This window comes from Amblyomma maculatum, unplaced genomic scaffold (genome assembly GCF_055883805.1).
Source record: "Amblyomma maculatum isolate TAMU_Amacu unplaced genomic scaffold, ASM5588380v1 scaffold_13, whole genome shotgun sequence".
NCBI classification, from domain to species: Eukaryota; Metazoa; Arthropoda; class Arachnida; order Ixodida; family Ixodidae; genus Amblyomma; species Amblyomma maculatum.
Window position 1 is genome coordinate 9,830,423 of NW_028146738.1, and position 7,503 is coordinate 9,837,925.

Below are 7,503 nucleotides of genomic sequence, written 5' to 3' on the forward strand. Positions count from 1 at the left end.
GGACAACGGTGTGGCATTGCCCCCCTTCCAAGAGGCATCACACCGATGCCGCAAATGTATGGGAACAATATAAAAGCGGGGTAAGTTATACGGGAGTCTCTGGCACGGGTTTGGACCCTAAAACAGTTTAACGATTGTAATATGGCTTCATTCTGACGACGGGAACTATTTCAGACTTCGGTTGCCGAGAGGAGCGGACAGTGCCTTGCGGTGGGTGGTGCCACTGAGTCGAAGGACCTCGCTCGTGAGTGCCGACGTAAACGAGGTTTCCCTGTCAGTTAGGACGACTGTGGGGCACTGTGACGGAGAACATTGTTGTGAATGAAGGAATGTGCAACTTCCTCTGCGAAATCACGGGGGATCGATGGCCTTGGTCTCGCAGTAGCGGCTGAGGTAGTCAGTGGCAACCGCTATATACCTGCTACACATGGAGAACTTCGGTAATGGGCCCAGTAAGTGCATGCCAACCTGTTGAAATGGGAATTTCAGGAGATCGATAGGCTGCAGGAGCCCAGCTGGTTTTATTGGCGGTGTCTACCGCCGCTGGCACTCACGGCAGGTACGGACGTAGCGGTGCACAACAACAGCTAGCCTGGGCCAGTAGTATTTTCGGCACATCCGTGCCAATGTGCGAGAAAAACCAAGATGGCCGGAAGAAAGGTCGTCGTGGCACGCACAAAGAACTTTGTCATGAAGCGTTGTGGGTACAACAAGCAGATAAGCAGTTTCTGTTGGACCGTAGTTAATGTTGTAGAGCGCTCCATCGCGCAAGAACAATGACGACACTCCACTCCTAAAGAGCTGAGGAGGAGATGACACGGTTCGTTCGAGGTATTCGATGAGGGGCAAAAGTTGAGAGTCGGCCCGCTGCTTTTGGGCTAAGGTGGGTGGACATCGTAATAACACTGATTAAAGCGGAATCGTCATCGGAGCCGTCCGTGTGGCAGGGAGTAGGGGCACGGGAAAGATAGTCAGCATCACTGTGTTTCTTGTCGGTCTTTTGCACGACAATAACGTCAAAATCTTGCAACCGGAGGCGCCATCGAGCAAGCCGACCCGATAGATCTTTCAGGTTTGCCAGCAAATATAGCGAGTGATGGCCACTGACGACACAAAACGGACAACCGTACAAATATGAACGAAATTTTGTGACTGCCACAAAACAGCAAGGCACTCCTTTTCGGTAGTTGAATAATTAACTTCAGAACGGGACAAAGGGCGACTAGCGCAAGCAGTGACGTGTTCTGCGCCGTCCTGCCACCGAACAAGGACCGCACCGAGGCCAACGTTACTGGCATCCGCGTGCAGTTCCGTGTCGGCCTCTTCGTCGAAGTGGCCAAGTATGGGCGCGCATTGTAGACGGGACTTGAGTTCCGCGAAGGCCTTTTCCTGGTCGGGGCCCCAAACGAATGGTTGGGCATCTTTTGTCAGGCTGGTCAGAGGCTCAGCAATCTTGTAAAAATTATGAACAAAGCGACAATGGTACGCGCAGCGGCCGAGAAATCGACGCAAGCTCCGTTTATCTGCTGGCTTGGGGAATAAAGCGACAGCGGCCGTCTTTTCTGTGTCTGGGCTCACACCTCGAGCGCTGACAACGGGGCCGAGCAATTTCAGCTTAGAAAACAAAGTGGCATTTTTCGGGTTGTAGAGTGAGACCGGAAGATCGGATGGCCTCAAAAACAGCGCGCGAACGTTTCAGGTGCTCGTCGAACGTGTCTGAGAAAATCCCAATGTCGTCGAGATATACGAGACATGACTGCCACTTCAGGCCAGAGTGTATACGGTGTCCATCATACGTTGAAATGTGGCAGGGGCCGACCACAGACCAAACGAGACTACTCCTTCATACAAACCGTCCGGCGTAATAAAAGCGGTTTTCTCTCGGTCTCGCTCGTCAACCTCTATTTGCCAATATCCACTGCGGAGGTCCAGTGACAAAAAGTAAGTGGCACGGCGAAGGCGATCGAGGGAGTCGTCTATGCGCGGCAAGGCTTACATATCTTTTTTGAGACGTTGTTGAGGCGTCTGTAATCCACGCAGAACCTCAAGGTTCCATTCTTTTTCGCGAGGAGGACAACAGGCGAAGCCGAGAAGCTCGTCAACGATTGGATAACATCGTCCTGGAACATTTCTGTTACTTGGCGGCGGATGGCGTCACGTTCTTTTGAAGACACTCGGTAAGGATGCTGACATAGTGGACGTCGGTCGTCGGCAACTATAATTCGTTGCTTCATTAGCAGCATCTATCGGATCTTGGAGTTTGATCCAAAACAATCGCGGGGCGAATTGACAAGATTCTCTATGCAGCGCTTCTGACTGGGCAAGAGGTGAGGGTTCACTTCGGTTTGAATGGCTGTAGATGTCGCATTGTCGAGGTCTGACGTGTTGGAGAAAGCCTACTGGCCTGTACATTCTCCAAGGTCTTCAAAATAAGTGACCGTCGTGTTCGCCGTCAAATGTTGGGGTTCACACGTGAAGTTTGTCACCAGCACTTCGGCTTGCCCACGGGCAAGTTCGACAAGGCCTCGAGCTAAACAAATTTGTCGAGAGAGAAGCAGCGATTTGTTAGCTTCTGCAATGCCACGCGTACCGGTGCTGTGATCACATTGGACTGTGACGAACTTGCTCGCCCGCGGAGGGATCGTCATGTGGTCGTCACAGATGCGCAACTTTGTTTTCCGGAAGTCTGTGTTAGCTGTTTTCCGGAAGGAAGGGTGTTAGCTTAGAAAAAAGTCGGAAGCAAGCGAAAGAAAACAGAAAGGAGGTAAGTGGCCTTGACAAGACGAGAACACGCAAACACTTTGGCATTCAAAAAAGGTGATGACCTCAGACGACTTGGCTAGGTGTGCTTTGTGCATTGCAGTTGGAAATTTTCCTGTGTTCGTGACATCGGAAGAGAGGACAGGACCCCGTGGTTTTCGTTTAAGCCCTGTTGTAGAGCATTAAATTTAAAAATGAAATATGATTCTCGTTGTTCGCGCTCACGAGTGTTTTTGAAGCCACTCTGTAATATTGTGACTTTAAGATTATCGAACTCATGTCCTTCCTTGCGAAGGTGCTTTGAAAGGCGGAGGTTGGGAAGGGTTTGAGCGTGCGAGCGGTGGTTATTAAATCTCAATCGGAAGGAATTATCTGTTTGGCCATTGTACTGCATACCACAGTCACCACACTCGAGCATGTAAACAACGTTGCTAGAATCGCAATTTAAATCTTCTCGTATAAAATGTTTGAAATTTGAGTGAGTGCTTTTAGCCAGTGCTGTGGACTGCATGCGTTTACAGATTCGACATCGGCTTTTTCCGCATGACGCGCAACCCACAGGTCTCGGTTTATTGACAGTTGAGTGGACAACATGATTTTGTAAATTCTTTGGTCTTCTGTGTGTTACTTGAGGAGCCGTCGAGAATATTTTGGAGAGTCGTTGACTTTGTTCTACGATATTAAAATGTTTTTTAAGGATTTTGTTAATATTCGGGGTATTGTCTGCGAAGGTTAGAATGAGATTACAGTGTTGTGGTGTTGGCTGTGATTCCGCAAGGATGTGATGACGATTACTTATTTCAGCCCTTTTTATGGCATCTTCGATGATAGAGGGCGGGTAGTGTTGTTTCTCTAGTGTTGCTCGCACGCGATTAGCATTCTCTTGAAAATCTACGGATTTTGAGCAAATGCGTTTGAATCTGATAGCCTGCGAGTATGGGATTGAAGTCTTACAGTGGCGTGGATAGCAGCTTTTGAAGTGGAGGTATTGTTGTCTGTCTGTGGGTTTTTTGTAAACGCTAGTGATTAATGCGCCCCCTTCAACTCGAACCAGAATATCGAAGATGATTTTACTAGTTGAGTAGGTGTGTGTGAAAGAGATATTAAGGTGTATGTTGTTGAATGAGGCGATAAACTTAACGAGTTCGTCCTCTGTTTCGGTCCAAATCATGAATATGTCATCCAGAAAGCGTTTGTAAAAAATTGGTTTGATTGCACATGAGGACAGAAAGTCGGACTCAATTTTGCTCATAAATATGCGTAATTTGGAGCCATTTTGGTGCCCATTAGCTGTACCACTAGTTTGAAGATAGTATGAGTTGTTGAATTCAAAAGTGTTAAGTTTAAGGACCAGATTGGCTAGTGTCTCGATGGTACTTGGACTAGGAGAGTCAAAAATTTTATATTTTTCGTATGCTCCGATCATGGCCTGTATTCCGTCATCATGTGGGATGTTAGTGTAAAGTGACACCACGTCAAGGGTGACTAGGAAAGCGCCATGAGGGAAGGTAACATTGGATAATTCTCTCAGGAAAGGATTGGTGTCGCGTATGTAAGATGGATGTTTCGGAGGTATGTGTTTGATTAGGGAATCGATATAATTTGAAATTGGCTCTGTGAGTGTGCCGATACCGGAAACAATAGGTCGCCCTGGATAATTCTCTTTGTGTATTTTCGGGAGCATGTAGAAGCGCCCGCTGAGGCATTTTTTTGGCGTCAGTGCCTTACTTACACGTAGGGGTAATCCACCTTCATCGGTTAGTTTAGTAAGAGTTTTTCCTATGATGCTCCGGTGTTCAGCGGTGGGGTCTGATGAGAGTTTCTTATAGAATTTTGGGTTATTGGGTTGACTGTTGGCCTCCTGAATGTAATCGTCTTTGTCTAAAATGACTATACCTCTACGTTTGTCGGCGGGCTTAATAACAATGTCAGTTCGTTTGCCGAGTGAGCCTAATGCATTACGTTCTTTCCTTGTGAGGTTAGGTGGGCTAGCTCTACGTGTCCCAAAGGCCTGAAGAATATCCCCTTGTACTGCTTTTATATACAGGTCCAGATATTTTTCCCTACCAGGTTTGGGCGTCCACGGTTCCTGAGGTCGGGGGAAGTGCGGATTACAGAAGACCAAATAATTTACAGAACCACGTTGTCCACTCAACTGTCAATAAACCGAGAGCTTTGGGTTGCACGTCATGCGGGAAAAGCCGATGTCAAATCTTTAAACACATGCAGTCCACAGCACTGGCTAAAAGCAGCCACTCAAATTTCAAACATCTTATACGAGAAGATTTAAATTGCGATTCTAGCAACGTTGTTTACATGTTCGAGTGTGGTGACTGTGGTATGCAGTACATTGGCCAAACAGATAATTCCTTCCGATTGAGATTTAATACCACCGCTCGCATGCTCAAACCCTTCCCAACCTCTCCCTTTCGAAGCACCTTCGCAAGGAAGGACATGAGTTCGATAATCTTAAAGTCACAATATTACAGAGTGGCTTCAAAAACACTCGTGAGCGCGAACAACGAGAATCATATTTCATTTTTAAATTTAATACTCTACAAAAGGGCTTAAACGAAAACCACGAGGTCCTGTCCTCTCTTCCGATGTCACGAACACAGGAAAATTTCCAACTGCAATGCACAAAGCACACCTAGCCAAGTCGTCTGAGGTCATCACCTTTTTTGAATGCCAAAGTGTTTGCGTGTTCTCGTCTTGTCAAGGTCACTTACCTCCTACCGCCCTCCCCCGTTTCTGTTTTCTTTCGCTTGCTTCCGACTTTTTTCTAAGCTAACACCCTTCCTTATCCACCTCCACCCCCCCCCCCCTTTTTTTTCAGTTGCAGCGGCAACGATTGTGGCGATCTCTTTCTCCCTACCCCCACTCTTCGGCCGTCGTGGCCAGGAAGAGTGACAATAGCCCGCATTCTTTAGCAGCAGAGGCTATGCATCCAGGCACCTATGTCAGCGCAATTCGACAGGCCTGTCGAGCTCAGAGCTGCGCCTGGGATGGCACACCTGGACATCATTCTTCCCTACTGTATCTGTGTCTTTCGTCTGTCTCTCACGTTTTGTTTTCTTACCCGGGTGTGGTCTGTGTCCAAACGCTTAAAAGCGGCAACACGATCCAAGAAGATTCACTCTTGAGAAAGATCGGTCTGCGATCGAAATGTCGAGTGAAATGAAAAATAAAAAATGTTTCCTTTAATGAAGCGTATACTTCGCTATGTGTGTGTGTGTGTGTGTGTGTGTGTGTGTGTGTGTGTGTGTGTGTGTGTGTGTGTGTGTGTGTGTGTGTGTGTGTGTGTGTGTGTGTGTGTGTGTGTGTGTGTGTGTGTGTGTGTGTGTGTGTGTGTGTGTGTGTGTGTGTGTGTGTGTGTGTGTGTGTGTGTGTGTGTGTGTGTGTGTGTGTGTGTGTGTGTGTGTGTGTGTGTGTGTGTGTGTGTGTGTGTGTGTGTGTGTGTGTGTGTGTGTGTGTGTGTGTGTGTGTGTGTGTGTGTGTGTGTGTGTGTGTGTGTGTGTGTGTGTGTGTGTGTGTGTGTGTGTGTGTGTGTGTGTGTGTGTGTGTGTGTGTGTGTGTGTGTGTGTGTGTGTGTGTGTGTGTGTGTGTGTGTGTGTGTGTGTGTGTGTGTGTGTGTGTGTGTGTGTGTGTGTGTGTGTGTGTGTGTGTGTGTGTGTGTGTGTGTGTGTGTGTGTGTGTGTGTGTGTGTGTGTGTGTGTGTGTGTGTGTGTGTGTGTGTGTGTGTGTGTGTGTGTGTGTGTGTGTGTGTGTAGATAGCGCCGGTATATAACTGATTAGGAAGTACACACAAATCATGTAAAACACGCACGTGTAAATTAAGTGGAATAAAATTAATTGCAGACTTGTATGAAAATGGGCTTTCGGCGTCGGTGCAAAACACACGTGCACAAGGCAAAAGTTTAGATCTGACATTGACATTATTTCTGACGAACACGTAGCAGAAGCAAGTTCCTCCAACAGAAAAGCCACCTCTGCTATTGCATCTCTCATTTCAAGTTAGTAGGATTTATTCGGAGACACAGCGACGACATTCTTGCGCCACTCAGTCTATTCCTATTCCAACTCTATTCCAACGCCTATTTTATTCCATATCTTTTTGCGGCTTTTATTCTGTTTCAATTACTATCACATTGTAATTTTGATATCATTCTGCTTCACTCACACATTTATTACACTGATACTTCCGTTTCTATTCAGTTTCTGTTCCAATCCAGGTAATGTCCCCATGCTGCTTCCCTCTTCGCCAATTTTTCCAGTCCTGGTTTGATTCCAAGTGCGATGCTGTTCTATTCGTTTTAGTCGCCTTACTTGAACACACTTCAGACCACTTTTATACAGAGGCTTCACATAAACGCCGACGCTGGACGCTTTTCGCCTTCATGACACTCCTATCCCTGCCGCATTAAATGAATGGGAGCCTTCCATTACAGGCAACTGTGGGAGAAATGAGTACAATGGTAGTGGAGTACTATTGCGCAGTGCAGCATGTCAAGAAATTAAAATTACTACGCATAAAATATGTAAAGGCACATCCATCATATAAGAACCAAACATTACCAACACTACATGACGCGCGTACCGAAATGTATTTCGCTTGTATCCTGCATTTATTCCCTAAGAGAGCAAACCTCTCGATACGTGCCATTATTTTTGCATTCCAGAATTACATTCCCAAATGTTGTCTTATCACAGTTCGAATTCAACACTCCCGTAGCAAGTGCCGAC